We start from the raw sequence: 25,433 nt of genomic DNA on the forward strand, positions 1-25,433 counted from the left end.
CTATGCATTCATGAATTTAAAGGAGTTTCAATGACATCGTCCTAATAATTGCACCAAATTATCTAATAGTAAGAGGTCAAAAACCAAACAGTGCTCATGGCATCCCACAAAATTCTATATCCTTGGTAAATATCTATCAATTTGCATTGGAGATAGTTATTTGACAAGTAATTATTATATTTATTTTACTTGAATTTAGTGTATATTTTAATCACTATATCCCATGATTATTGTATTGCTATTACCCTATCCAAAAACAGCTGAAAAAAGGTTTAAAAAAACTTTGTGTTGAATTAAAAAAAAAAAACAGAGAAGAAAATCTAAGCACCATAGTAGAAAAACAATATAAAATACAATGTAAATGTCATGTGGCATTGATACTAAAAATGCTTATATCTTGAATATTGTTAAATCAAGATTACATCTGGTAACCTAGTACTTAAAAGACATTGTTTCTCATACGTCTACATTTTTCAATGTGTTCATTTGAAGCTCCAGAGATAACCTGAATTTTCTCTTCTTCACATTGGCAATTAGAATATATAGAAGGTATTCGATTAATAAAATATTCTTTATTTTTAAAATATTTAACTATAAATCTGCATACATGTGTAAGAACAATGTTTGAAGGGATATGCCTCTGGCATAATTTACTTCTTCAAAGAGCTCCTGAGATCTGAACAATGGGCTAAACCCTTGTCGCCTGCCTCTGCATGCTACAATTATGTTCAACTTTGTCTGAAAGTAACAAATACACAGAAAAAAAAAAGTTCCATAACACACAGAGTGAGTAAATTTGTTAACTCTATAGACTGGATTCAAATTCTGTCAGTCTTTCAAAAATTAGAGAAATATAGAAATGCTGAAGTCAAATTGGGATAACTTATAGGAACATATCAAAATTCTCTAAACAAAATGAAGTACTTCAAAACAAAACTCCAAGGTTGCTAATGCAGATTGGTCAACAAGTTTCTCCCTAGTGAAGAATTTAGAAAAACTATTTACCTTTATAGGATGTTGTTGGTTCCTTTTAAAGTAAGCAAGGTTAAGGGGAAACCAAGCAATTTGCCAGTTTCAAAACTGATTGTTTCTGTTGAGTCTTATTGTGGTAAAAATCTAAACTATGTAGGCAAAGATACGAGATCAAACCAAAACCATTTGCTGTAGAAAGCTGGATTGTTAAAAATTGGTCTTTTTTTTTTTTAAATTGATCTTCTAAACATAACCAGATCACAGTTACTCCTTCCCGTTATTTTTTTCCTTATATATTAGACACGTTTCTAAAAGCAGTATACCCTCTATGTTAAAAATAATTTTAGAAACAGAAAATAAAATTGTTTATAATATTATCATCCAATAAGATTATTTTTATTTGTTCACATTTCTCTTACAGTCTACCAATGTGAAAATGTATTTTCTATAGTCAAAATAATACTAAAAATATTACTTGATGTACTAAAATTTTAATCTAATGGTCTTTCATGTAGTTTCCTAATAATGTTAGCTGCCACATCTTATTTTATCACATATTATTATATTATGACATATTTTGCTGTATATATATATATATAATATAATAATCTGTTGCAATGAAAGATAATTATAAAAGAAAGACATTCCCTTATTTTTATATATTTAACGTAGAATCATTTGTTTTGCTAGTTTAGGCACTGAAACAGTAAATTTTTGGAGAAAAATACTTTTCTTCTATTACATTTTCCTCTTTAGGATTATTAGTATAAATGTCACCTTCTGGGCTCGTCATGTATTTTTTCCTAAGGAAAATGCCAAAATTAAAAACTTCTGGAAAGTGAGTACTTAATAATGTGCAAGGGACTGGGGCTACAACACTCATCAGTTCAGATGAGGTTCTCCTTCCCATGGTGTTGACATTCTAGTACTGGAGACAGGCCATAAACTATAAAATTTAAAAATGTGTGTTATTGTTTCAGATAATAAAAAGACCTAGAAAGGCAATTAAACAAACTAATGGAATAAAGTGTATTTGAGAGGGGGTAAGAATAGCAAATTTAGCTGGGGAAGGCCATGGAGGGTCTTTCTGAGTAAGATGTGAATAATGGGAAGGAGGCAAAGAGGTCCCAGGGAGAGCACCCCCAAGGAGAGAGAAGACAAGAACAAGAGAGAGAGCTCCCTTATTCAAGGACTAGAAAGGCCAGCCAGGGTGAAATAGGACAAGAGATTAGAGAGATCATAAATGTCTAGAACACGGAAGGCGTTGTTACTCATGTAAAAGTCATTAACAGGATTTAACAGGGAAGGGACATGATCATAATGTGCATTCTTCAAAGCTCATTCTGGCTATCATGTGGGCAATGGGTATTTGCAGGTAAGGAAAAAAGAGAGCCCAGAATGAAGCCATCACAGCATTCCTGTGAGAGAGAATGGTGATCCCTACTAGGACATGGAGAGTAGACATAAAGAGAAGTGGATGGATTAGGGTTACACTCTGCAGATAAAGTCAGCAGGGCTCAGTGATAAACTAGAACTGACGCATGAAAGAAAGAGAAAATGCTAAAGTAGTAGGAATCAGCGTGGTCAGTCTCAAGAACTCAAGGGTATTTCACCAATCACTAAGAAATTTTCCTTGTTAATTAAAAAGAAAGAAAGAAAAATACATCACATCAACAAGAGAAAGGACAAAAACCACATGATCATCTCAATCGATGCAGAAAAAGCATTTGATAAAATTCAACACCCATTTATGATAAAAACTCTCGCCAAAGTGGGTATAGAGGGAACATATCTCAACATAATAAAAGCTATATATGACAAACCGACAGCCAGCATAGTACTCAACGGTGAAAAACTCAAAAGCTTCCCACTAAAATCTGGGACAAGACAAGGATGCCCACTATCACCACTCCTATTCAACATAGTCCTGGAAGTCCTAGCCACAGCAGTCAGGCAAGAGAAAGAAATAAAAGGGATCCAAATTGGAAAAGAAGAGGTAAAAGTGTCATTATATGCTGATGACATGTTACTATATATAGAAAACCCTAAAAGGTCCACACAAAAGCTACTAGAGCTGATTGAAGAATTCAGCAAGGTAGCAGGTTACAAAATTAACGTTCAAAAATCAGTTGCATTTCTTTACACTAACGATAAATCAACAGAAGAAGAAAGTAAAGAAACAATCCCCTTTAAAATAGCACCCAAAGTAATAAAATATCTGGGAATAAATCTAACCAAGGAGGTGAAAGAATTATACACAGAAAACTATAAACCATTGATGAAGGAAATTAAAGAAGACTTTAAAAAATGGAAAGATATTCCATGCTCTTGGATTGGAAGAATCAATATTGTTAAAATGGTCACACTGCCCAAGGCAATCTACAGATTTAATGCAATCCCTATCCAATTACCCAGGACATATTTCACAGAACTAGAAAAAATCATAATAAAATTCATATGGAACCATCAAAGACCTAGAATTGCCAAAGCATTACTGAAGAGAAAGAAAGAGGCTGGAGGAATAACTCTCCCAGACTTCAGACAATACTATAGAGCTACAGTCATCAAGACAGCATGGTATTGGTACCAAAACAGACATATAGACCAATGGAACAGAATAGAGAGCTCAGAAATGAACCCACAAATTTTTGGTCAACTCATCTTTGACAAAAGAGGCAAGAATATACATTGGAATAAAGACAGTCTCTTCAGCAAATGGTGTTGGGAAAACTGGACAGCAGCATGTAAAACAATGAAGCTAGAACACTCCCTTACACCATATACAAAAATCAACTCAAAATGGATTAAAGACTTAAACATAAGACAAGATACAATAAACCTCCTAGAGGAAAACATAGGCAAAACATTATCTGACATACATCTCAAAAATTTTCTCCTAGAAGAAATAAAAGCAAGAATAAACAAATAAACCTAATGAAACTTACAAGCTTCTGCACAGCAAAGGAAACCAGAAGTAAAACAAGAAGAAAACCTATGGAATGGGAGAAAATTTTTGCAAGTGAAACCGACAAAGGCTTGATCTCCAGAATATATAAGCAGCTCATATGACTCAATAAGAAAAAAATAAACAACCCAATCCAAAAATGGGCAGAAGACCTAAACAAGCAATTCTCCAAGGAAGACATACAAATGATCAAAAAGCACATGAAAAAATGCTCAATATCACTAATTATCAGAGAAATGCAAATCAAAACTACAATGAGGTATCACCTCACACCAGTCAGAATGGCCGTCATTCAAAAATCCACAAATGACAAATGCTGGAGAGGCTGTGGAGAAAGGGGAACCCTCCTACACTGCTGGTGGGAATGCAGTTTGGTGCAGCCACTATGGAAAACAGTGTGGAGATTCCTCAAAAGACTAGGAATAGTCTTACCATATGACCCAGGAATCCCACTCCTGGGCTTGTATCCAGAAGGAAATCTACTTCAGGATGACACCTGCACCCCAATGTTCATAGCAGCACTATTTACAATAGCCAAGACATGGAAACAGCCTAAATGTCCATCAACAGGTGACTGGATAAAGAAGATGTGGTATATTTATACAATGGAATACTACTCAGCCATAAAAACCGACAACATAATGCCATTTGCAGGAACATGGATGCTCCTGGAGAATGTCATTCTAAGTGAAGCAAGCCAGAAAGAGAAAGAAAAATACTATATGAGATCGCTCATATGTGGAATCTAAAAAACAAAAACAAAAACAAACAAACAAACAAAAACAAAGCGTAAAGGACAGAAATAGACTCACAGACAGAGAATACAGACTTGTGGTTACCAGGGGGGTGGAGGGTGGGAAGGGATAGACTGGGATTTCAAAATTGTAGAATAGACTACACTGTATAGCACAGGGAAATATACACAAAATTTTATGATAACTCACAGAGAAAAAAAATGTGACAAAAAAAAAAAAGAAAGAAAGAAAGAAAAAAAAAACTTAAAACAAACAAAAAAGACAACATTTTGCCAGTCAGTTTTTTTCTCATACTTCTTATAGTCCGTACTTTAATTTTTTTAAATAAAGCAAGAAACAAAATGTGTATTTTTAAGAATCTACTGCCTTGAGGCAGCAGTAAGGAACAACTTTAATTATTCTACTATGTGGTGGAAAGCAACATTGAAACCTGCCTAAATCCTCTTACAGTACCTTTAAAGTCCTGTTGATTATGATTCAAACTCTCTCAAGGTGATGGAGCGGTGCCCCTCAATACCGCTTCTACCTTCTGTCGACAATTTGAGATGCTGTCAGCCATTTCAAAAGGTAAGAATTTAGAACTTTTATTAGGCGCCCTCAGAAAAAGATATACTTAACACTGTGTGTATGTTTGTGTGTGTGTGTGTATACATGCACATATACATGTGTTTGCATAACACATACATAAGTATATGGATATACATAATATGAACCTTTTCAACTTTAATTTATTTGAAGTTCACTACATCACTTGGAGATGAAGAGTCATGGAGAATGGAAGTATGACTACAGAGATAAGAATTTACTCAAACATTTTCAGAGGAAATTCATTAAAAATGGGCTTGTTTAGTTACCCTGAGTTTATTATCTAGGGGCCTCACTGCCCCATAAGTACTGTCCATCATCCAGGCCAGGTCCCAAGGAAGAAAGGTAAGAGGCAAGATTAGGAAAATATAGATATTCTCTATTAACTTAGTGGATTTTACTACAAAATTTAGCTTAATTTTCTATCGGATTAAGATTATCTGATATTATAAAGGCTCTTTTTTGGTTATGGATTGATCTATATACTATATGAACAGCAATCTTGGTATTTTTATCTTAAGCTTATACTCTCATCTTGGACCTTTAGCTCTGGTTTGCATGTCCACACTGAAGAAATTACTCATACATCTCCTATACTGTTGTAATTGATATCATTATTAAAGCATGAGCCATCAGAGACATTCAGGTGTCTCTTTCAGAAGAAAAGAAGTAATAAGGAATCATTGCAGTTATATTATTCCATTAATATCAATGTTAGAAAGAGCAATGAGCAGGCTAATAGGAACTTGACTTTAAAAAATATCTTTCTCAATAATCAAGAGAAGCATTCAGATCTTCAGAATCCATCAGAAATCAATAATTAAAATTATCCATTTCCAAATAGCCCCAAATACTGGCCTTTTATTTGGAAAGATCATCTTTTTCTCCCCACCTTATTTCCTCAGAAGGAACAATAATTTGATGCTTATGTTCTGTTCAAATCACTTATTCAGTTTTTAATGGAATGCTTTGATGTTCCAAATAAAGCTCATTATACTGTGGATCAAAGAGGACAATGCCTTTCACCAAAGGAGTACAGTACACCAATTAGCATTTCAGCTACGGGGAGTTACGCATATATTTTTCCCCTCAGTGAGTCCTATTGGTACTTGCGGTGTGCCCAGAATACATGATATGACTAAGTAGGTATGTTTCTAGTGATAGATGAATAGACCTGAGAAAGGTAAAAATGTGCCAAGAACAAAAAGTGTTAAAATTTTATCATTATCATAAAAATGCTTTGTATCATTAATAAGAACACTAATAACTATTATTAAATAGCTACTTTATTCCACAAGGTCTTCCTCTTGAAAGTATATCATAGACTAAGTTAAAATGTTAAAATCATTGAACGAATTATAGAGGGAACTATTCTGTTTCTTCCATAAATGGGTCTGGAAATCTTAAGTCTAAATGATTTGATTTCATCTTAGGAAAGGAGCACAGCTGTTATGCTTGACTTGAGGTTGTCTAAAGAGAACACCTGCTGGATGCTCTCGGGAGTGCCTCAGTAACCTTCCCTCTGTAGGAAGATTCTGACCACGTTTGCTTGTTGGAACTGTGCGCACAATTTACAGAGCCGAATGCCATTCCCTAAGCACTGGGAGTTGGCTTCAGCCTCCCAGTCTTTTCAGTTGAGTTCTGATGGAAGTTTCCTTCTCATGAATATATGATCTGCATCGATGTCCAAGTCATGATTGTGAGTCTTAACTTCAGTTCCAATGTCCTCTGGGAGACATAATTCCTTTGGGATACTAGACGAATGTTTAAAATTGATTCTTGCCCACATTCTCCTATGTTGTCTCTTAAAGGGGCTGCCCTGCTTCCCCCCAAATTCCATCTGATACTCCAATGATGATTACATGGCACACCCCCAGTTCCTTTCTTAGATAAATTGTACACGTTATTACTGCTTGAAAACTTCTGCTGATTCATGGAAACTGATTTGTTGTGTGATAATAGCTCTCAAAATGATTTGCATATGATTCCTTCTTATACTTTAAAAAGAGGCAGAGAACTTGGGTGAGATTTCTGTGTGCATGTTTTAGAGTCGTAGCATATTAGTTACTATAAAACAGATTACTATAGCATTTACTTGCTTAAAATAATAAATATTTATTGTGTCACGTTTTCTGTGGGTCAGAAATTCCAGGGTAGATTTGTTGCATGATTCTGGCGCAGGTTCTCTTACAACATTGCAATCAACTGGTTGGCCTGGGCTGCCGTCATCTGAAGGCTTGACTGAGACCAGATGACTTGCTTCCAAAGTGGTCCTGTGACACGGCTGTTGGCAGGAAGCCTCAGTTCCTTGCTGGCTGTTGGCAGGAGGGTTCAGTTCTTTGCTACATGAACCTTTCATTAGAGCTGCCTGAGGGCCCTTGGGACAAGGCATGGGCTGTGCCCAGAGCCAGTGATGTAAGGAAGGGAACAGGAAAAGGCAATGTCTTTTATGATCTGGTCTCAGAAGCCCCACCCGCAGTCAGCTCCACCATGTTCCATTTATTAGAAACGAGTCACTGAGTGTAGTTCCGTTCCAGGTGAAGGGAATCAGGCTCCTCTTTAGAGGACAGGAATATTGGATAATTTGTGGACCTATTTCAGAAGCACTGCATGATAGAAAGAGCTGGCTTTCCTCTGGAACTGGGTTGTGTGGGATCCTTGTAACCTCGAAAAGCTCCTTCTCTCTCTGCCTGAGTATTCAAAGTAGAACATTTACACACCACGACAGGAAATTTAAATGCATGAGATTTATAAATGTTTGAATTTAATAGAATCAGTGCACAATATTCAGTACAGAAATAAAGTCGAGTACATAACAGTCTATTTTGTACTATTTCCGGCACCAATAATACGTAGTTTAAGAGGCACTTATCTTAGTGTCGAAGGCGGAAATTTAAATATGTACAGCGTCCTCCCAAGTTGGGAGACCTTAGGCATGTTACATAATCATTTTGCATGTCAGTTGCTTCATTTACTTAAATGAATTCTCACAATAACTCTGTGAGGTGTATAATATTAGCCTCATTTTGTAGAAGACAAAATTGAAGCTCAGCATTATTGCAACTAGAAAGTGGCAGAGTCAATATTACAACGCAAGTTTTGTTGATTGATGCCAAAAATGCTTTTCTGTCTCCTGTACCTTCTGGGGAAGACAGAAAATTTATAAATTATTCAGTGATGTAGTATATAGGAAGGTGTTTATTAGTATTTTATTTTTAATAAAGTTAGCATCCATACAAAATAATAGAGTCTCATAAATACAGGATATCCTGTTGAGAAAGAATAATTATATGCTTATATTAATCAACAGAATTTTAAATATCAGCGGTTTCTAAAGATGTTCTTTAACTTAAAACTTTCAGTTAGAGTAAGCAGTCAAACACAGTACATTACAATTATCCAACCCTGTGTATCGCCTTGCTCCATGATTTCTCATCAAAGGCTGAAGCGGTATCGAGGGTCGTGATTCATACCTTAGTTCTAGTGACGCTCTCCAAGCAAATGCCAGATGAGTGATGCTCTTGGATAGCTTATATCTGCCTTCTTTCTTCAAAACCCAGAGTCATCAAGTATCTTGATTATGCTATAGACAGAAAAAGGAATGTAGGAAAGGTCACCTTTATATACAGATGCCCTGTATTTGCTCACTATGTACTGCTTTGGACCAAGTATTGAATACTACAGTTGAATAGCCTTAAATGAAGCTATTCAAATCAAGATATATTCTTAAAACTTAGATGGACACTTGATAATTTAAAGACCATTATTCTGCTTTGAACACTGCAGGTGTACCCCAAAAGGTGAATGTATTGAATATTTTAGTTGCTAAATTTTCTTAAACTTTTATGCATCTAGATTGGAAGTCTCAGTTATAGAATTAAACGTTATCACTGGAAGGGCATTGGCCAAATAAAGCATAAAGATGGATGCTTACCATGAATGCTGGCCTGTTTCCTCCAGGCTGCAGTGAGCTTATTTTGAAGTTTAACAAGTTACAGAACTATTGAGTATTTAATCTGACTGTAATTTATCACATGACAACATATTGAGGCTGAAAAAGTGATCAATTTTAAAGTTCTCCCTTAATATGTTAGAAGGAGGTTGTACACCGGGCAAGTATAAATCAAAAGGTAATAAATGTCCCAGAAGATTTTAACAAATGTAAATTGCTATATAAATATTAAATAAATTACACAATATTTTTAGGTTCTGAAACATCGAATCACTTTGCGAAGGACTAAATGGCAAATAAATAATGCATGTTTGTACATATTTCTTCTATGGACCATTATTACAACTCTAGCAACACTGCTTTTAAAATTTTATATCCAGTGCATATTCACTTTTGGAACTTACAACAGACAGCCTGATTTTGTTTCAAGCACCAACCTTCACTTCTCCAGGGAACAGTTTGAAGCTTGAAGCTTCTGTAGCAACTGGTCACTTCCCTGCTTGGAGATACTGCTAAAGGAGTTGAGCGCCTTCCTGGAGGGTGAGGGTCTGGGAAAATAGCGCCCCTCAATATTTGTGTGTAGAAGGAATTTGGTTGAACTGAAGTTCAAAGCCAGCCTTAGAGATTAAAAATTCATATACTGACAGTCTCTGTCCTGAGGGGGATATGTGGAAAGAAAAATGGAAGGAGGAAGATTGTCTTAGTAGGAAAGAGATTTTAGGCTGATAACAATACAAAGATTATACCAGTAGTAGTTATTACTATCATTATCACTGAAATTTTGTATATTTACATTGTGACAAGTCTTAGAATAAATTATTTTATTTTTAAACCTCAGCCTCAGTGAGGTAGGTTTCTTCCCTCATGTTTATAGATGAGGAATTTGTCACTCAGAGCAGTGACACAGGGACGTCACTGACTGACTACAATCACGTAGCAGGTGACTAGCAGGGGCTTTATGGTAACTCAACGTAGTCCTGTACTAAAGACAACACAGCAGAAGCCCCACCCTCTCTCCTGAATGCTGGCCTGTGCCATGGCTTTTGAAACAGCCTGCCTTTCTGAATGTTTTCAATGCCAAAGATCTTGAATGTCTTCCCCTGGTGCGCCCCCTGGAGTACACAGGAGGTTACTTCACTTGCAGAGTCGCTGATGGGCACAGGGTGGCTGGCTGTTGGTCACTCAAGATACACTGGGATTATTTTTCTTTGCACCACTCTGGCTGAGCAAGCAGTATGTTGCTACATTCCAGGCTCCGATGGAGAGAGAGAGTGTTTGTTTGTTTCAGCTCGATCTGAGTGAACAACCAGGATAGGACCAGGTCTCTGCTGGTGTTGAGAATGAACGGACCTCAGAGAGCAGGGGCTTCAGAATGAGAAATGTCTTGAGAAAATGACCTGTTATCAGGAATATGACTTTTTAGCAGGCACGAGGAAAGAATTCAGACTGGAAGCTAAAATGAGTATCATGAAGGGAGAACGCGCATTTTCAAAATTTGTCGAAGGGAAATCATCAGAGATGTTCCTGAGGATGCACTAAAGGACTGGCTAGGATTTATACTCGAATTATCTAAGCCCCTAAGAAGACTAGCAAAACAAGACAGATCAGAGCAGGAAGCCAAGTCAAGGTCTACTTGATTATTAAAGCTTCAGTCCACAGAGGACATTTCTGATGAATAGAAATTATTTGAAGAGTCAATAAGGAATCATTTAAGTGGCCAGTTTCTAGAATTAGAGCATAGAGTCAAATTGCTTTGCTGCCCAGAAGCCCATATACTGCATTTGGCAGCCTTGTTATAGAATTGAGCAAGAGGAAGTTCTTCATCCCCAGCTGGAGACTAGAAAGGGACTAAGTGATTTAGCTTTAGTGTAACAGGCGTCAGAGAGAGGCAGTTATGTCATTAAACATCTTGATGATAAATGAACTCAATTTCTTATTTTGGCATTCAGTAATCTGCAGATGCAAGCTCTTTGTCAATAATACCTCTGAAATTTATGAACATTGTTTATAATTTTTATTACTAAATGGTCAACGTTTAGATGTTTGAATTTAAAGCCCTACTGGTAAATTTCACATGTAAAATCAAAAATAAAATGATTATTTCTATTATAAATCCTTTATTGTCAGGTTTTTGTCTTGCATTTTAAAACATAGTGTTTTTGGTTTTGTTTTCATTATATCTTGGCCTACTCTTATCTCCATAACTAAATAGTTAGTAATGTGAATTAGTAAAGTATGATAATGTTACTAGAATGACAATAGCTATCATTTGAGGATTTGATGAGTGTGATGAAAAGTGCCTCATATGATACCATACCTAAGCCCCACAACAGTCTATCTGGACAGTTGGCTTTATTAGTCCCTGGAGAGACTCAGTAAACTTGTCCATGGTTGTAGGTGAGAAGAAAGCATACTAAGATGCAAACCTAGGCTGTGTAACTCAAAAGGCTCAGTCTTAACTGCTCACAATATTATAAAATATAGACACATATCCTACCAATATAAAGTTCCTCATTGTCTTCTATTTCATTATGCAATAGTATGGAAAAAGTCAAGTTTTCCCTGGAGTCAGAGGGAAGACACTTCTGATTGCCAAGCTGTCTTGTCCTACCTACTCACAAAGACAATCTAAACTTTAGTTAAAATATTCCCATTATCTCAGATAAAAAAAGAGGTAATCCATGGGTTTTTAATTCACTGTTTTTCATTTTGACATTTTGAATAAAAATGTCTTGCATTTTTTAAATTTCAATTTTTCTTTTTACTTGCAATTATGTTGAGTCTGCCCATAGAGTCTATCAAGATAATCTCCCATCTCAAGGTCCTTAACTTAATTTCTGCAAATTTTCTTTGCCATATAAGATAACATATTCACAGGTTCTGGGGATTAGAATGTGTTCATCTTGCAATGGAGTGGGGAGGTAAGCATTATTCAGCCTACCCTGATCTACTGTGAATTTAATCTTATTCTAGCTATGCTTCATGGATTTCACAAGTACTGATGTTTAAAGTTTGTTCATTTTCCTGCTGTAGCCTCCGTTGGCCCTTCCAGCTACAACACTACTGTGAATGAGTGATAGGATTTATTATGACAGGAATTCTTTGGTAAAAGGTCAACACTAATCCTGCAAACCATTGTGTTACTCAATTCATTGTTAACAGTCAAAATATGCCCATGAAACGAGACATTTGAGCCTTCATGCTTTCTCTCATTAGAAGTTAATCACTTCAGTAGTTTGATAACTCCTCCACATATTCCAAAGTCATACAAAAGTTTATGTTAACTAAACCAGGTAGCAAATTAGTAGGTGAAAGTGATCATTAATTTTAATTAACATACAAATGGCCAATAGGCTCATGAGCCAATAGGCTCAATATCACTAATTATCAGAGAAATGCAAATCAAAACTACAATGAGGTATCACCTCACACCAGTCAGAATGGCTGTCATTCAAAAGTCCACAAATGATAAATGCTGGAGAGGGTGTGGAGAAAAGGGAACCCTCCTACACTGCTGGTGGGAATGTAATTTGGTGCAGCCATTATGGAAAACAGCATGGGAATTCCTCAATAAACTAAAATTTATCGTATGATCCAGCAGTCCCACTCCTGGGCATATATCTGGAGGGAACTCTACTTTGAAAAGACACATGTGCCCCAATGTTCATAGCAGCACTATTTACAATAGCCAAGATATGGAAACAACCAAAATGTCCAGTAAAGAAGTTGTAGTATATTTATACAATGGAATACTACTCAGCCATGAAAAAGAATAAAATTATTCCATTTGCAGCAACATGATACATTATTTTAAGTGAAGTAAGCCAGAAAGAGAAAAGAAAATACCATATGATATCACTCATATATGGAATCTCAAGAAAAAAAAAAGACACAAATGAACTTATTTACAAAACAGAAACAGACACACAGATATAAAAAAATAAGCTTATGGTTACCAGGGAGGAAAGGGGGCAGGAAGGGATAAATTGGGAGTTTGAGATTTGCAGATACTAACTACTATATATAAAATAGATATACAAGTTTCTTCTGTATAGCACAAGGGAACTATATTCAATATCTTGTAGTAACCTACAATGAAAAAGCATATGAAAACAAATATATGTAAGTATGTATATGTATGGCTGAAACATTATGCTGTGTACCAGAAATTGACACAACATTGTTAACTGACTATACTTCAATTAAGAAAAGAGAATAAAAAAAAAACTTAGGATATGCATTACATTCCATAACAAAATGTCTTTGAATACATATGTTTCATGTACAGATTTTATTTCTAGAGAAGCATTAGTACCATTTGCTTTTCACTGTTTTTAATGCTCTTCATTTGCTGCACTTATGTATATACAAGTCTAGCATATGAGAAGTATAGATGTTTGTACTATTTTGGGGAGTGTTTGGCTGTTTAAAACAGATATTTTAACACAGAGAACACTTGTTGATTACATTTAGAGTTATGTTTTCTTAAAACAATATGAAATAATATATTTATAAGTGTGTCCTGTGGGGATTTGTTGTTACAGGTTGCCTACATGCATAAAGCTGTATGAAAGATATTGCGAGAAGAGGGTCTTCAAAAGTAAGTGGAAGCTTGTCACATGCATTCTTCTCTCCTTAAAAAGTAAGTTCCTCAGTGAGGGGGAGGATGAAGCAAAACTGGGATTACACAGACTACACTGAATTAGATCATTGCAGTAACATTTAAAATTACCTCTAAGTGTGTGTTAATGATACAGAGCTTTCCTTACCTGAGGACACCATTATAGGATAGCAGGAAAGTCAAGTGTCCTTAAACCCCATCCAATCAGCATATTTGATGGTAGACTATACTTTGCCGAGAAAAGAGTCATTCAGTTTGACTTATTTTCAAGGCACTAAAAGCCCAAGGAGGAACAAAATGCAGAGTGGTAAAACAAGACAAAACTTGTTTTATCAAAATGGGTCATAATTTTAAGTCAGAGTAAGGAATATCAGAACATAGATAAAGTCATTACTGAAGCTATATTTGTGGATAGTTTTTCCTGTTAAAGTGATCTGCACAGTTCTCAAGTTTAAGAGTCACTGATCTATGCAGTCAGAAGAGCAGAGAGTGGTCGGGGGATGGCAGGTGGTCCTGTCATCTTGATAGACTAGTAGAACTAAATTCCATGACTTCTCTCTTCTATGTTTTAAAGTAACATGGACTGCTGTTGCCGTGTAATCTGTACAATACCGTATGCCAGCCTGTAACAATCCCTGCGACACTGTGTGTGTGTGGTCCGATTTAGCTGTGCTTAGTCCGTTGTCTTGCTGCATTTGGACATGAGCTGTGTGAAATGGATAATTGCTACAATTCTTCACACAACTCAGAAGGGAAGCTCCTCTCAAGAAATCTTTTGGTAACAAAGAAGAGATTATTTTATGCCTGAGTTGACTGCCTAAATGTAAACTGACTGAACAATTTGGGTTTTCCAGGAAATTCCTAATTTCCTGCAAGATTTTATTCAACAATTCAAAAGACTAATGGTGTGAATCTACATGCTAGGTGGGCCCTATGATCTGGTGACACCAAGTTGAATACAACATTGTCCTTACACGTGATAAGCCTATATTCTGATTGGGAGAATAAATATTTTTAATAAAGGTGATTTGCTAATTGTGTAATTAACAATGGCTTGATTTTACAAGATTTAATAAGTTTAAATATTAAATACAATTTGTTAAGATCTTATAAATATTTCACATGGAATAAATTGTTCAACCATATGCCCCAATTTGTGTTGAAAAAATAATTTTATCATACCAATCTTAAAATGGGTATCTACTTTTTAGGAAAAAAACAATCAGTGCACTTAAGTGTTGGTTTCTTTAATTCCCAGCATAAATCTCTTTGTTTTTTGTTTTGTTTTGTTTTCAAACTACTGTGATTGACTTTTGAATACTCTCATGGTCCCTCTAGTATCATTAATACCTTTCTTAGTTCCAGAAACTAATCATATAGAAGGAATTAAAAAAAAAAATTAAGCCCAAATTATACAGTGGACTTTGGAGAAGGATATGTAATAATCCAAATCACAGATAATTGTTCAAAAAAATCTACATTTCATTCTGTCTGTGTTGCTTCAGCTTCAAAGCCTGGAAAGGAACCAAATTTTGATCCAGTCCAAATAAAGTTTTGCCAAACTCTTACTTACCAGTTGGGAAAGCCAAGCTTCCACATTTGTTTTTCTTGGGTCCTGTATAAATGTTTTCAAATTATGTTATTACTCATTGCTAATGAGCTAATTTTTCATTAGTACAGCTCCCCTTTCTTAATATAACACTTATTCAGATATTATCCTGCTCATTTTATTTTCCGAAGGCAGTTACTAACACACCATATAATTAAATAGATCCTAGTTTATTATTCTTAATAGGTTTACATGTGCAGCTTTTTAACTGCTGGGTTCTTGACTATTTCTAGGGAAGTTAGCAGAAAGTTAAGAGTTTGACTGTTATAGCTATTTTCATGTCTTGGGTATAAAGAGACTATTTTGGAAATGACTTGAGATTTTGTTGAGATTTTGGCACAAGGTACTTCATGGAATCATATATGATTTCAGTAATTCCTTCCCAGATTAGAAGGACATTTCTTCCTCCATCCAAGTCTCTTACCTTAAATTCAATTTGGTTACAGATTTTTTATGTTATTCATTTTGCCTCTCTCTATCAGAAGCGTGATGAATATATTTAGATAAGTCTTGGTTTTTGAATTTTGGGACATAGTTATACAGATTTAGTAACTAATTTCCTTTAAGACAGTTTCTTGCTAAAGAATATTGAAAACATGTATTTCTTAATGTAAGATTTTTCAATTACACCCAACTTTCACTTGAATTGTTATGATACCTGGGTGTTAGAGAAATAATTCAGTTCACCAACTAACATTATGAAAGTCACTTAAGTTCCTAGAGAAGTTATTAACACTATGTAGGTTAAAAATATGATTTAAGTTTAAAATATCCCAAATTATTTCAAAATGCATTCCCTATTTTCAGGGTCTGGTATATAATAGTATCTGATAAATGCCTGTTTAATGAATGAGTATGTGTGGAAGAACCATTGAATACAAGAGAGAAAGATGTTAGGATTAACCATCACTCACATTCAGAATGTGAACCCAGAAAGCAACTTCCTCTTTTGTGGGCATTTTCCCCCTTCTCTGCTTAAAATGAACCTGAACCTATTAGATGATAATTTCTCTCAATGCCTGCAAAGTGGGAGAGTATGAAGATTTCAAGAGTGGTTACTAGTATTACTTGCTCTGCCATGTGGAAAATAGTCTTCTGTGATTCAATCACTTCACTCATCAAATTCCTAGCTTTGATTCCCTTGGACACTTGAAGGAATGGGATATAGGATATCCACACCTGGGAAAGGGCAGAGCAGTGTAACAGACAGAGCTTCTCTTTCATTCCTCCAGGATATCTGTCCACTGGTAGACAGTTCCTAGGTACAGGGGAAAAGGATAACATTAAACAAACAAACAAACAGCTACTTAAGGAAGTGTCTGCAAAAAGGCAGACAGGAAAAGAGGATTCTAGGGGAGTGGCCGTGACTCAAGACTGTTATCAGTCAAAAAGGAAGGACATTGGAAGTTACACATACAATATAACCAGGAAAACAAGGAAAGGATAAGGTATTTCTGATGCTAAAAATGTTGCTCCATGAAGACCAAATAGGGTCCCCGGATTTATTCCTGTCATAGGAGATACTATGTTTTGTTGTCAGAAAGTTTCTCTTCTTTTATTTCTTTATTATCATCATCATCTTCATCATTATTATTGTCCTAGGAGCTATATTTTATTAAACTTCTATATGACAGGCACTGTGCTTAATTAATTTAATATATTCATACATGGCATCCTCAGAATGACTCTCTACATTATACTATTATCCAAATATTACATATATATACACAAATAATGCAGATACATGCATATATCTGTTTTAAATTACTCAGTTATATAACACAGACATAATAACAACAGCCCAAATTTGACCCTAGGTATATCCAAATCTATCCAAATTTTGTCTTTACTAACACAAAAATTGGGAGTAAACTGAATCTTCCATCAGAAACTTCTAGTAGATTAATAATTCCAACTTATATTTCCTTAAACTATCTGTTCCAAAATACAGTCTATAATGAAAACAAAACAAAACAAAAAGATACAAAAATGATTATTCAAATAAGCTTAGAAAAACCTGCATAAATATATTTCTTTTGGAGATTTATAATGCATATTTATATACTAATGGTTATGAGAAATTTTGTAGTAAACTAGTTTCACATTCTTCAATCCTTTTGTTGTGGTTATGTGGTCTTCCAACCTCTTGTGCCAAGTTCTGTAGTAAACAAACTTTAAATCTTCTTCAGTTTCTTTGTTAAGTCCAAATAGCCTTTAAACCTCTTGTGCCAAGTAACATCACAGACAAATTTCTTGGGAAGCTCTTTAGGAATTTTACAGTAGTACCTAACACAATTCCCAGACATAGTTTTCAAAACATGTTTATTGACTCAGTGAATGAATGAATGAGTTCAGTTTTAGGAAATTATGGAAAAGCAATAGCTTTCCAGGAGAAAGCAAAAGTAAGTGTCTCTCTCTCTCTCTCTTCCTCTCTTGCTTATGTTTTCTGGCCATAGTTTTCATAGTTCCCTTCAGTTCTAGTCCTCTTCTACAAACCTGTGTTGATGGATTACCTTGGACAGCCTCACTTTCTTGACCCTCATGAGTAGTCCTATAAAAATGGACTCCACATGGGGATTTTAATTTGACACTCATTAGAATAGGAAATGAAAAAAAAGGTAAAGCCTAGTAAGAAACTTGAGATTGTTCTAGCAAAATAAATCAAATGAATGGAGTACCCTTCTTTCCTTGATGCACCATATGGAGGGGAGGACCCTGTCATCACCTAAGTGCCTTGTCAGAGCGCAGGAGCCTGGTTCTGGGCCATTCCACCATGAACTACTTACAAATGGTGTAATTAAAATTCATGAACAAAGTGTTTCACTGCCTCCATATCCTGAAGCAATCAAAACTAAAATTTACTTTCTTATCACACCTTCTAGTAAATCTGATTTTAAAGAAACATTCCATTGAGAGTTATAAAGAGTGACTACTAAAGAGATAGACTTGAGTTAGTTTATGGTAGGGTAACTTTTTTCTGATGGATTTTTTTTTTAATTGAAATGTTTGTCTTAATAACATGGTTAATATTTTCTACAAGAATTTATAAATTAAGAAGCTCATGTCTTTAAGACACTCAGCCCAAATGCTATCTGTCCATTCTGATGCATTAAGAGGGCAGAAGACAGCTTTTCACCTCTCCACTTTCAGTTAGGTTCTATTCAGAACCAAAACAAAGCAAAACAAAATAAAATTCTGTGGTGCAGAACAGATAAAGGATAGTTCTATGATCTATTTTAAGGAACAAAATGATTCTTGCTCAGTTTGTAAGCGAACTATTAAAATTTTGCATTCAAAATTACTTCTCTCTAGTAAACATTCAGAAACTTTAATACAGTTCTTATATTTAGATAAGATCTTGTATGCACTTAATATTTAATAATATAGCTTTACTGATTACAAGACAAGGGGAACTAATTAGGTTAATTGAAATTCCTGAGTCCCTACAAATAATTTCTAAAAATATTGCCTCACCGCCTCACCATCCAACTGAGATCTATACTGAATATTTTTTTTTAATTTTTTCATATAATTGTACATTTAACAGATTATATAAACCATTACTCTTTTAAAAATAAAAAAAATAAATAAATCAAACATCTGTGTACTTTCAACATAGCTTTACCAGAAATTTCCAGGTGCCAAAGGTAACAGTCCTTAGTCTCCTGACTTTCCCGCCATTGCACACTTTTTCTATATCCTCAACATTATCTGGTTGGGTGTACTTTTGGCATTTATAGATCAGAACTATACTTGATACACTTATTCTAAGACCTCTTTTATTTCAGTTTTACGTATGAACTATTCACCCATGTCACCATGTAGTACTCCAATGCCAATCAATTGGTTTTCTTTAGTTTTTCACTATTACAAATAGTACTGTCATACACATTTTTGTAAACATCTTCTGGTACACATGTGCAAGAGTTTCTCTAGGGAGTCCACCTGGAAGTGGAATTGTCCAGACATTGGTTATGGATATCTTCAGATGTGCTAATAATTCCAGATTTTCTTCCAAAGTGTTCGTAACAATTTACACACAAACGAGAATGTTTTCAGTTTTGTCTATAACTTTTATGTTTTTATTTCCTCCTGGAATGAGTTATTTTGTAGAGGGTGAGGTAAGAATCCAGTTTTGTGTACTTCTTGTATGAATAACAAATTGTCTCAACACCACTTACTGGTAATTCTTTACTCTTCCCACTGATTTGAAAACTCAATGCTATGATACATCAAGTTTAGTTACGTGAGTGCTCCTGTTCTAGGCTCTTAATCCTGTCTAATTTTTCTTTTGGTTTATCTATGCACATATACTATCAGTTACTTATTGAGATATAATTTGCATAGCATGCAGTTCATTCATACAGAGTATAAAAGCCAGTGATTTTTAGCTTATTCATAGGATCATGAAACCATTGCCATGATCTATGAAATTATTAATCTACTTTCTGTGTAAATTTCCCTGTTGCCTGCATTTCATATAAACGGAATCATAATATGTGGTCTTTTATGACAGGCTTCTTGCACTTAGGATAGGATATTCAAGGTTGATCCATGTGTTAGCATTCATTTTATTGCTGAATAATAATAATGTGCATGTATTGCCTTTTATTTATTCATTCTTCAATTGGTAGACATTTGTGTTGTTTCTCTTTCTGGTGACCCTGAATAATTCTGCAATGAATTTACAAGTTTTTGTGTGGACATTTATCTTGGATACATAACTAGGAATTGAATTCCTAAGTCACAGGGCAATTCTATGTTTAACTTTTTAAAGAATCTCCAAACTGTGTTTCCAAAATGACTGTTCTGCTTTACTCACCAGCAGTGTATGATGGTACTGTTTTCTCTAATTACTGTAATTTCATGATATACCTTGTTTTTCTGGCAGCAAAATCCTCCCAGATTGTTCTTCTTTAGAATTACCTTGGCAATTCTTGAAATTTTGCTGTTAAACCTAAGTTTTAGAATTAGCTTTACAGGTCCCACTAGAATTCTCACAGAGATTTTGACTAGAATTGGGTTAGAGATTATTTTGGTAGGAGGAACATCATTATCATATTAAATTTTCAAATTCTTAAAGATACTGTATCTCTTAGGGTGTTTGTTCTTTAATTACCATAGAGTTTTACAGATGTTTCAGTGGTTAATTTGCATCTATTGTGGGATTCATTCCTAATGCATTTTATTATATTTTATTTATTTTAAGTGATATATTTTTAAATTATTTGTTTGTATATTTGACAAATTTACAAACAGTACTTATATTGTACCAGGCACTGTTCTAAGTGGCGAACCAACACATGAATATGCGTGTGTGTGTGTGGTGCATAACGTCCCATCTATGGATTTCACTTGGGATCGTATTCAATCTGTTCATTGGTGCTATTTTCCATGTTTAATCTTGATGACTTTAAGATAGGTACTAAGAAAACTGTGGCTCAGAAAAGGGAACATAGTTGATCAAAGCGAGCAAGTGGGAGAGATGAGACTGACACAAATGACTCCGACTAAAGAACTCACTCTTATTATTTCAGTTTAAAGTTACCGTATTTGTACTTCTAAGTATTAGAGACTCTGTTACTTCGACGCTAAAATAAACTTCTCCTATGCTTTGCTTTTCATGCCTTTTTGAGGATGAAGGTCATTTTCTTGGGGATGTGTATTTTCGTTTTCACCCAAAGTCATTTTGATGCCTACTTACTACAATTAACCGTCCTTGTTAATATAACATTGGTTAATGTCATGGGGCACAAACTTATGGAGATTGGAACACTGAGTACTCCTGGGTGTTTTATATCACATACTTAGAGATTTAAATGATTGATTTTGATTTTTTAAATATATCTGGTTTAGGAAAAAGAAAAAAATACCCCAAAAAAAGTACAATAAAGAAAAAGACAAAACAATAGAAAATACAAAACACATCTGTATTTGTTTCCTGAGGCTGTCATAACAAATTATCTAAAATTTAGTGGTTAAAAACGGAAGAAATGTATTCTTTTACAGTTCTGAGGCCAAACATCCAAAATCAGCAGGGCTGTGCTCGTGTAAGGGGCACTAGGAGAGAATCTGTTTCTTGCTTCTCATAGCTTCTGGTGGCTGCCACCAGTCTTGAGTGTGACAGTTAATTTTATGTCACCTTGACTGGGCCATGATGTCCAGATGTGGTCAAACATTTTTCCAGATGTTTCAGTGAGAGTGTTTCTGGATGAGAGTTACACTTAGAGTGATGGACTTTGAGTAAAACAGTTGCTCTCAGTAAGGTGAGTGGCCCTTATCCAATCACATTGAAGGCTTGAGTAGAATTTCCCTTGAGCTAGAGGAAATTCTGCCTGTGGACTTTATCTGCAATATAGGTTCTTTTTCGTTCTCCAGCCTGCCAGCCTCCCCCGAAAGATTTTGGATGTGCCCAGCCTCCACAAGCACAACAGCCAATTCCTTAAAATAAATCTCTTTCTATATACACATCCTGTTGGTTCCGTTTCTCTAGAGAGTGCTAATACACTGGGCCATGGCCTCACCCCTAAAACCTCAGCCTCCCTCTTCCTAATACTTTCTCCCCTGTGTCTGGTCCCCCTCTGCCTCTCTCTTATAACGATGTTTGTGATGGCCTTTAGGGTCTACCCAGATATCCCAAGGTAATCTCTTCATCTCAGTGTTCTTAATTTAATTTTATCTGCAAAGATCCTTGTTCTGAATAAGGCAGTACTTACACATTCCTGAGATTAGGGCTTGATATCTTTGGTTGGCTACTGTTCAGTGTTCTGTAAGTATTAAGCAACGGAAGCCTATACTATAAAAAAGTTTAAAGGCCAACATTTTGAAAGGTCAGACTACCGTCTGTTGCTAGGACTCACTACAGTTTTGGACTTAACTTTGTCAGATTCTTTTTTGTTTTTGTTTTTGTTTTTCTGGATAGTTACTATCTTCCAGGTACAGGGTATATGTCCTTTTGTTTTTTCTCAGAACAAGTAAAGTCATAGTAGAAGAATCATACTTTCTGATTTTTACAATGTAGTTCATTCAGGCGGCTGGGCATAGTAGAAGATGACTTGGATGGGAAAACAAAGACTTGCATGCTAGGCTGACTGTGCACTAGCCAGCCGTGTGACTTTGGGTAAGTCATTCACTTGACCTCATTTTCGTCTATAAAATGTGTCGGTTTGCTTGTATAGTCTTTGTGGTACTTTATCATTCTAAACTTTTAGGAACTTGTGTCTATAAACCTCTCTTTTATGGTGATGTCTCTTGATGGCAGAATAGCTGATCCAGCTGTTTCTTGTTATCCATCTCACCTACAACCCAGGTTGTCTGAGTGAATTACTGGAATATTCTAAAAATGACTCAACAATTTGACATTTTAAAGGGGGCAAATCATTTTGAAATACAACCAACATATGTTAAACAATTGTAACCCATTTAACATAACACTTTGTGTCGAACTGAAACAGTATATGTCTTAGGTCATTATTAAAGTATCAAACCACAGATGATAAATTCTTCACGCTGGATGTATTATAATTTGCAAATAAAATAATCAGATTGTGTATTAACAATATGACAAAAGTTTAGTTTTTTTTCCTATCAGCTGTTGTACACAAAAGTAAGTTTTCAAAAAGACATACATAAATATCATGAATCTTTTCAGAATTTCTACAGGTAGCCATATCTGTTGTCTAATTTGCATGATGAGAATTTAGAAGTCAAATGCTGTTTATTTTACACAAATGTCAGATGCAAACAGCCAGTCATTAAACGATGTTGATGGTAAGAGTATGGATGATGACTACAGTGCTGAAAAACTAGGAAGTTAACATTATTTTGTGATGATGTTAAAATTATCCAGATTTTAATAATCTTAATGATTGTGTTTGAAATTGTAGTGGTGCGTTGATAAAGGATAATCCCTCAGAGCTATTTTAAGTGTTTGCATTTGAGGCCACCCAAAAACTAATTCAGAAAACTTGACGAAATACTTGAAGTTTTCATGAGCAGCATTTCAAGAAGAGATTCTGAGGGCATAGGATATAGCTTTATCTTATTCAAATATCCCTTGAATGTTTCCTTAGTATGTACTGTTGTTTTCAATAGGTGGCAGTCAGGTTATGAAGAATTGAGTTTAAAAATCAGTAATGATAAAATAACTTTTGTTTTTAGGAAAACATTTTAAATGTATCTTGTACTGTTTTTCCACACCATACACTTTTGTTTGTTCTTATTTTGAGTACTGATGACCTGCAAGTGTGTTTGCCACTCATGCTTCTTAAGGATGGTCTCTACCAGAATACGTGAGATTCAGTTGCTTAGTGTAGATGTTTTAGATGGGCACATTGTCAGTATAATCAAACCAGTTTATGAAGATCTAGAATATGTGAATGACAGGAATGTACATGTGAGGAAAGGAGATCAAACTTTCAAAATAGTCTGTAAAGTAAGAGAGATCTATGTTTTCCTTGACTCCTTTCAGAAAGTCAGTGAAGTGTGATGTTTACGAGTGGAAGTGAGGAAGGCTTCAGATAATCTCAGCATTGCAGCTGATGCCAAGTGGAGCTGAGAGGATCTCTCTTTGCCAAAGCCTGCCAAAATGCAGATTAATTAATAAAATAATTGTTGCTATTGTTTTAAGCCACATATTTTGTGATAATTTCTTATATAGCCTTAGTAATTGGAATAGTAGGCAACGCAGATAAATTGTAAATTTAAAAGTGCTTACAAAAATATAAGGGAATGTGATGGTTAATTTTATGTGTCAACTTGACTGGGTTCAAGGATGGTCAGATAGTTAGCAAAATGCTATTTGTGGGTGTGTCTGTGGAAGTGTTTCTGGAAGAGATTAGTATTTAGGACTGAATAAAGATCTATCACACCAGTGCAGGGGGGCATCATCCATCCCATCAAGGGCTTGAACAGAACAAAAAGGCAGAGGAAAGGCGAACTTACTCTCTTGGCTTGAGCTGGGACATTGACCTTCTTTTGCCTTTGAGCATCAGTGTTCGTTGTTCTTGAGCCTTCAGACTCAGACTGGACTTGCATCATTGACTTCCTTGGTTCTCAGGACTTTGACTTTGGACTGGAGTTAGACCTCAGCTCCCCTGGTTCTCTGACCTTCAGACTTGGGTCTCCAGCTTGCAGACGGCCAGTCATGGGACTACTTGGCCTCCATAACCGTGTGAGCCAATTCCTAAAATAGTTCTCCTTTTAGAAATCCTCTGCATATCCCGTTGGTTCTGTTTCTCTGGAGAACCCTGACTAATACAGGGAGTAATGCATAAGTCTACCCAGGCCTAGGTAATGATGGGTTTTAAAGAAAGATGTGAAAACTGGTGGGCATCTGCACTTAAATCAGCAGGAGAGAGCTCAAGTTTGGGAATCTGGCATCTCTAGTTTTAAATTTTAGTTCCATTCTTACCTTAACAGGTAATTGTGTATACGTTATCTTTCTTTGCTTTGCTTGAATTTCCTTGGGCAAGGGGTCTGGCATAGAAATAGAATATACCGCCTAGAATTGATGAGGATAAAAACAGGTAATAGAACAGAGTAAAGCCTTGATAAATGCCAGCTTTTATTTTAATTCACTCACTGAAAATGTTTAGCAAGTGTGCTGTATGTTTCAGGTACTTTAGGTGCCCATGAAATACACTGGCAGGCATAGTCCCTGCCCTGTGGACCTTAGGCTGTCCGCACAAAGACCTATTGTTTTGCTTGTTTGTTTGTGTCAATTCTAGCCTGGTATTAACTTACATTATTTGGGTTTTTTTTCTAATTATCTAAATCTTGTTTAACCTTCCCCTTGTTACCTTCTTCCTTACGTCCCCTTAACAATAATGATCTGTTCAGAAGGCAGATCTGAGTATATATTTTAAGTCTTTAGCCACTCCCCTCCCATAAACTTCAGTAAACATCTATGTATAACTCTTTCTGATCTTGTTTCTACAAGATCCTTTCATTCTTTTTTCCATTCATGCATTTAG

The 25,433-nt window shown here is 35.4% G+C and overlaps 1 long non-coding RNA gene across 1 annotated transcript in view; it reads left to right on the plus strand.

The window, feature by feature from the left end:
* LOC135321413 (uncharacterized) overlaps positions 1-25,433 on the plus strand; it is a 159,973-nt gene that overhangs the window by 53,183 nt on the left and 81,357 nt on the right. Inside the window, exon 2 of the long non-coding RNA XR_010381159.1 lies at positions 13,774-13,871. This is a non-coding gene — a long non-coding RNA (uncharacterized LOC135321413). The remainder of the gene's footprint in view (positions 1-13,773; positions 13,872-25,433) is intronic.

This window comes from Camelus dromedarius, chromosome 5 (assembly GCF_036321535.1).
Source record: "Camelus dromedarius isolate mCamDro1 chromosome 5, mCamDro1.pat, whole genome shotgun sequence".
Taxonomy (NCBI): Eukaryota; Metazoa; Chordata; class Mammalia; order Artiodactyla; family Camelidae; genus Camelus; species Camelus dromedarius.